The sequence below is a fragment of the Henckelia pumila genome, chromosome 1 (assembly GCF_033568475.1).
Source record: "Henckelia pumila isolate YLH828 chromosome 1, ASM3356847v2, whole genome shotgun sequence".
In the NCBI taxonomy this organism is placed as follows: Eukaryota; Viridiplantae; Streptophyta; class Magnoliopsida; order Lamiales; family Gesneriaceae; genus Henckelia; species Henckelia pumila.
In genome coordinates, this window is record NC_133120.1 from 115,081,652 (window position 1) to 115,089,427 (window position 7,776).

A 7,776-nucleotide genomic window follows, 5' to 3' on the forward strand; every position below is an offset into this window, starting at 1 on the left:
AAGTTCTAATTTTTTAGTTGACATCATTCCGCACATAATATTTGTTTGCCAATAATTAACATCGACACGCGTGAAAGAAACAGTTCAGTTGACCAACCTCAACTGAACTCAACTTGAAAGAATTTAGGAGTCAATTGTCATAATGCAATTCAGTTTGGAAAATTACCATTCAAACCAAAACCGATCGTATTGAAAAAACAGTTTACGAGATTTTAATCGATCGTGTCACGCGCACACGAACGTCATGTCGTTGTCAATATGGCCACATTGACTTGAAGAACCAAAATTTCAAAAGAAACAAAACTAATGACATAAAAATTATTTTTACAACATATATATATATATATATATATATATATATATATATATATCAGTTTTGATTCAACGCACCCTAGGGTGCGGGGGATCCATGTGTACCTCGTGTCCAAAACAATTCTGATTGCTTTCAAATTTTTACGATATGATCGTCTCGAAAATAAAAATCCAACGATATATCATATGATACAAATTTCAATCTCAGTGGTCGGGGATTTGAAGATGATCAGAAATTAGGTGAAATATGCAATTTCTAGCCATCTTCGCATATCCGACAACCGATATTGAAATTTGTATCATATGATATATCGTTGGATTCGCATTTTCGAGACAACCCTACCGTGAAAATTTCAAGATAATCGGAGTTATTTTGAGCACGGGTGCACGTGACTCCCGTGCCTGGTATACACGACAAAAAAATACAAAATTTCCTATTTTCATGTCCAATCATAATCATTTTAAGGCTCCCATGAGGTCATGAAAATGACATATTTATCGGACAAAGTCACCGACACTATCGTGAGTTTATCTTTCAACAATATTGGGAGCTAGCAATTTTTCACGTTTTGCAAACGAATGAAATTATAGAGACGTGACATCCAAAACCAATTCAAAAGACTATTTATCCCATATTAGCATGCTAAACACGAGTTAGGTTTGTACGTATAGTCCAAATCAAACCAAAATTATGGAACCCATGATCCTAAACAAAAAGGGAAATTGATGCATTCAGCATCACACATAATTTTTGGTAATAAGCTGATAAAAAAAGAAATATATATTAATTATTTTTTTGGAAAATTAAATTAGATTAACTTTCGTGTAAGGATTCCTAGTTGGTAAGAGAAAATGTTTCGAAACAATTCCAAAAACAAAAACAAAAACAAAAAAAAAAAAAGAATAAAGAAAGGAAAAAAGTTCTATGAAATCATGGGCAAATACTGTCATCATCACCCGAGAACTTGTAGAACTTGGTATCTTGACTGAAAGGATCCAATCTGTTGTGGCAAAGGGATGCACTCGAGGGAGGCACGGGACCTCTCGGGAGTCGGCTTTCGAGTAGCGTATCGAAACCCCTGCCTCTCATAGTCCGTGTAGCATCCCCTGTGAGAACATGAGTTGACATGAATAGAACGAACAGAATTGAGCCGCCTATCTTAAAAACACCAATTTTCTTCTTATGTAACATGATTGAATTATCTTGGATCCTCCTATCGTCGCCTTTCCTCGTTTGAATATCCTAGCCCCTAGGAAGTATGTGATTTAAGAGCTCAAGTATGCATGTATACTACTAATTCAGAAGTTTTATACATATATATATACTTAATTAATTACGTGGCGAGAATACGAAGAAATTGACCATATTTAAACTTGGTTTTGTTAAAAGTAAAAGCATGTGTTCGGGCTTATGCAAGACTTTGAACTTATTTATTGCTCCGGCGCTAAAAACACAAGAAAGTCAAGTGTAAATGGCAGCCAATTTAGATCAATGGTTTTTGGAGGTTTGAAAATTTGATCATTTGTTTAATTTTTATATGATCATAATTTGAGCTTGGTCTATATGTTACGTGGGAAAAAAAACACAACCTAGCACGTAGAATACGCACTCTTTGATTTTATTTTTTTTTGAGGCAACGCACTCTTTGATTTATTGAAACATTAGTTAAAGGTGGATTAATTGTATATTTTTGACTTTATACTTACTTTTACTCATGTGTAGACTTATATATGTATATGTGTGTGTAAACACACATTTTATGGCAAAATTGCTGTTTTAATCATGTAGTTAATTGGTCTGTTTTGAATTTTAGTATAATCATTATTTTCCACTCATTAACTTGGATTTTGGAATTTTTTTGGTCTTAAAGTCACTAAATCCATTAAATAATATTTGTTTGACATTGATCCTCTCCTAAGTAGTTTATGTGACAAGAATAAAACCGATTTTACGGAACATATAGTGGAAAATAAATAATATTGGGTGGATCTAGCTGAAAATCAAACATTGACATGTTGCATGATTAAAATCTTAATTTTTCCCACGATTTATATATAATAATGTACATATACCTATACCATATGTAATATTACTTGAGTCATAGACTCATAATAGAGATCCTTTATATATATTTGCATGAAAATTTATATTTATATTTAAAAGTTTTAAAATCCAGAACATTTAAATCTTATTTTAAAATTTTTTTGCTCAAGAGTCAATTGCGTCCCTTTTAGTCTTCTGTTTGTTTTTATGATATATGTTGTCTTCCGTTGAATTCTCTGGATATATTTATGCTCTTGACGCTGGTTGATCAAGATTGAAGTTTGACAGGATATTGGGGGATTCTAGTACATATAAACATTATTGATGACTTTCCACACATATGAACCGGAAATGTGGACTGAAATTCAAAATTTCAACAACACTACAGTAATTCATTCTTTTAATATATGGTTTTTTTTATTTTTAATATAAAAAAAAGTTTAATTTAAAAAATAACGTGAAATGGATACAATAACAAAAAAAAAATGTAAAACGCCATTGAAAATGGCGGATGCTGCCTACATGGCATTATTTATATATTTATATATATATATATATATATATTTTATATATAGTATATCGTGTATATATAAACGTATATATATATTTGTATATAATATATTTATATGCACGATATATATATATTTGTATGGTTATATATATATACGATATATATATCTATAAATATATTTATATTTTTATACATTTTATATTTATATAGAATATTAAAAAAAACAAGATATATATATTTATTTATTTAAAGAGCAAAATGTATTTTTTTACACGAACTATTGGTAAAATGTCATATTTGTACACGAAATATTGAAAATGGCTTAATTGGTACATGGTCCAAATAAAAGGTCAATTTTACTCATAATATGAATTAATATTATATTGATTAATTTTAAAATATCATATTTAGTCCTACATGCATATTATTTATTGACTTTGTGGTTTTATTAATATATAATTTATATCAATTTTTTTAAATGGATAATTATTTACATTGATAGAAAAAATATCACTTCGTTATATATTATTTATATTTTAAATATATAAATAATTTATTAATGAGTATTTTTTTCATTAATAAATTATTTAAATTTAAAATATAAATAATTTATTAATGAGTGTTTTTTCATTAATAAATTATTTATATTTTTAAAATATAAATAATTTATTAATGAGTATTTTTAGTCTTACATGCATATGATTTATTTATTGAGTTTGTGGTTTATTAATATATATATATATATATATATATATATATATATATTATATATATATTATATATATTACTTTTTAATAAATATGATATTTTAAAATTAATCAATATAATATTAATTCATATTAAGGGTAAAATTGACCTTTTATTTGGATCATGTACCAATTAAGCCATTTTCAATAGTTTGTGTACCAATATGACATTTTACCAATATTTCGTGTACCAAAATATATTTTTCTCTTTAAATAAATAAATAAATATATATATATATATATATATATATATATATATCTTGTTTTTTTAATCTTCTATAAATATATTTATATATCTTATATATATATATATTATATACAAATATATATATATATATATATATATACGTTTATATATACACGATATACTATATAAATATATATATATGTATATAAATATATAAATAATGCCATGTAGGCAGCGTCCGCCACACGATGTGGAGGACGCTGCCCACATGGCACCTGCGTTTTACATTATTTTTGTTATTACCCCAATTTCACATTATTTTTAAAATTAAAACTTTTGTTTACATTAAAAATAAAAAAAAACCCTTTAATATATACTAGTAAAATGCACGTGCGATGCACGTGGTGTCACTTTGTCTTTATAATATATATTTATTATTATTTTTATAAAAATTATATTTAGTTAGATTTTCACGGTCTCGTGATAAAAGTCATATTTCAATTATTAATTATAAAAATCAACTGAAATAATACAATAATCATTAACAAGTTTTCAAATGTACGTCTTATTATTGATATTTGAAAATATAATGATTCAAACTAAAATTAATGATAAATAAATAACGTAATCATTAAATTACTAAACTATTATATTAAAAAATTACTAAACTATTAAGTTATTTATTATTTTAACTCTTTAATTATATATTTTAAATATAATTTTTATTATAAATTATTAAAATATAAATAAGAATACATTTTTCAACAAAAAAATCATATAAAAATAACGGAAAAAAATACAATTTTGATCTTTTATTTGTATTTATGTTTCATTTTTTGTTCTATTGATGATGAATTTGTATTTTCAGTCTTATAACTCCTATTTTTTTGTTTTTGGTCATGTTACAGTATATTTTTATTTGTAGTCATGTAGCTTTTATATTGTTTTTATTTTTTTGTCAATTAACTTGTATGTTGTTTTTATTTTGATTTTTTTTACCATAGTCCATCATGTTTATCAGTTATAAAAAAAGATCAAAAATTAAAATAAATACAAATTAAAATATAAAAAATAAAAACAAACAATAATAATAACCAAATAAAATTATAAATTCTACTATTCAATTTAAAATAACATTATATCCTAATATCATAAAATTTATTTAAAATTGGTTCAATAGTTATCATAATCATCATAAGAAATGTTCGTACCATGATTAATTTTATTTTATTTTCTTGGAATCATGCATAATCTCAAATCTATTAAAGGACACCAATTTTAATACACGCTATCTTAAAATTTAAAACAATTATTATTGATATAAATAACTTATAATAATTGAATTGAATTAAATTAATTAGATAATACTCTCTCCATCCCAATTATACATTTCATATTTTTTGTCCCAAAATATATAGTCATATATCGTATTTAATAATATTTTTTTACATTTCTTTACTAATATACCACTATTAACTAAACCTTGCAAATTGTGCAATAATTTATAAAAACATTTGAAGGAATAAAATTTGAAGTTGTACGAAATTTGTTTTTCCAATTCTTTTTCTTAATGTGTACAAAAAAGCTAGAGTACTATAATCGAAATAATCTAGCAGCCCAAGCGTCATGGTTCGATTGTTCTACCCAACAAGGATAATTATTGCACTCAACAATCTTCATTGCACTCCTTGTAATCAATGAGAATCGAACTTATGACTTTAGCTCTTATACCAATTGTAATACCGAATGTTTGTTACTTTACCAAAAGCTTACAGTTTCAATGCTCCTCACTTACGGTCATCGTTATTCTATAGCTATATGTATTAAAAATTTAAAATAATACATTATCAATAACTCATGTTAGCATATATATATATATATATATATATATATATATATATATATATATATATATATATATAATGTTTAATATAGTTTTAATTTGACACAATATTGATATTGATTGTTATGCAATTATTAACTCGAGTTTTCATCATTTTGTTGATTAATATTGAGCAAGTATGACATGCTTGGTATCATACATTTGTTTTATTTTCTTTCTTATGTATGTATGCTCTGTATCGATATAATTTATTATGTATTTGTTAATAAGTAAGATATGTTAATCAAATTAAATAAAATTTCCTTTTGTAATATTCTAATTTATGTGTTAATTACTTGTTTTAAGAGTATTGATTTATGTAAAAATAATAATAACATATATAATGCATTCTAAACCTTAATTTAAATTATTAATAAATATTTTTTCCGAATTTTTGTTACTTTACCAAAAGCTTACAGTTTCAATGCTCCTCACTTACGGTCATCGTTATTCTATAGCTATATGTATTAAAAATTTAAAATAATACATTATCAATAACTCATGTTAGCATATATATATATATATATATATATATATATATATATATATATATAATGTTTAATATAGTTTTAATTTGACATAATATTGATATTGATTGTTATGCAATTATTAACTCGAGTTTTCATCATTTTGTTGATTAATATTGAGCAAGTATGACATGCTTGGTATCATACATTTGTTTTATTTTCTTTCTTATGTATGTATGCTCTGTATCGATATAATTTATTATGTATTTGTTAATAAGTAAGATATGTTAATCAAATTAAATAAAATTTCCTTTTGTAATATTCTAATTTATGTGTTAATTACTTGTTTTAAGAGTATTGATTTATGTAAAAATAATAATAACATATATAATGCATTCTAAACCTTAATTTAAATTATTAATAAATATTTTTTCCGAATTTTTGTTACTTTACCAAAAGCTTACAGTTTCAATGCTCCTCACTTACGGTCATCGTTATTCTATAGCTATATGTATTAAAAATTTAAAATAATACATTATCAATAACTCATGTTAGCATATATATATATATATATATAATGTTTAATATAGTTTTAATTTGACACAATATTGATATTGATTGTTATGCAATTATTAACTCGAGTTTTCATCATTTTGTTGATTAATATTGAGCAAGTATGACATGCTTGGTATCATACATTTGTTTTATTTTCTTTCTTATGTATGTATGCTCTGTATCGATATAATTTATTATGTATTTGTTAATAAGTAAGATATGTTAATCAAATTAAATAAAATTTCCTTTTGTAATATTCTAATTTATGTGTTAATTACTTGTTTTAAGAGTATTGATTTATGTAAAAATAATAATAACATATATAATGCATTCTAAACCTTAATTTAAATTATTAATAAATATTTTTTCCTCTATATGTTTAATTTTTATCTATTTCACGATTTTTTTTCCATTTATCATGCATTATTTTTTCTCTATGAAAAAATCAATATTCTTATCATTTTTATTAATAGCAATTTCTATGGTGGTTCTGGCCAAACACGAAGATCCACCCGGACCTGTTTGTGAACCCATTTGGGTGAGTTTAAACTACGGTGTGGGTTTAATATAAGGTTAAGTTTAGACTCGTTCCATATCATCCCTTCATTGAAGTGCTATCGTTCTTTAAATAATGTATATTTTATAATAATTGGTAATATATACTATTTGAAAGAAAAACTATTACATGTTTAGTTATGAAATTAATATAATCTTTAACATTGCAACTAATAAAAAAATTTGCAATATTTTCGAAAATGTAACCCTTGATTATTTTTATCATTTATGGTCATCGTTATTTTATATCTACACTAACAGTTTAAAATAAATATTATCAATAACTCATTTAAGTATATAAATATAATATTTAATATAGTTTTACATTGTCGCAATATTGATATTGAAACTATGCAATTATTTGAGCTAGTGTTTTGTATTTATTTTATTTTTATTAATCTTGAGCAATTATGGTTTGTTTCGTATCATGAATTCGCTTTATTTTCTGTCTCATGCATGTATGCTTTCAAACAATATTATTTATTTTGTATTTGTTAATAAGCGAGATAAGTTAATT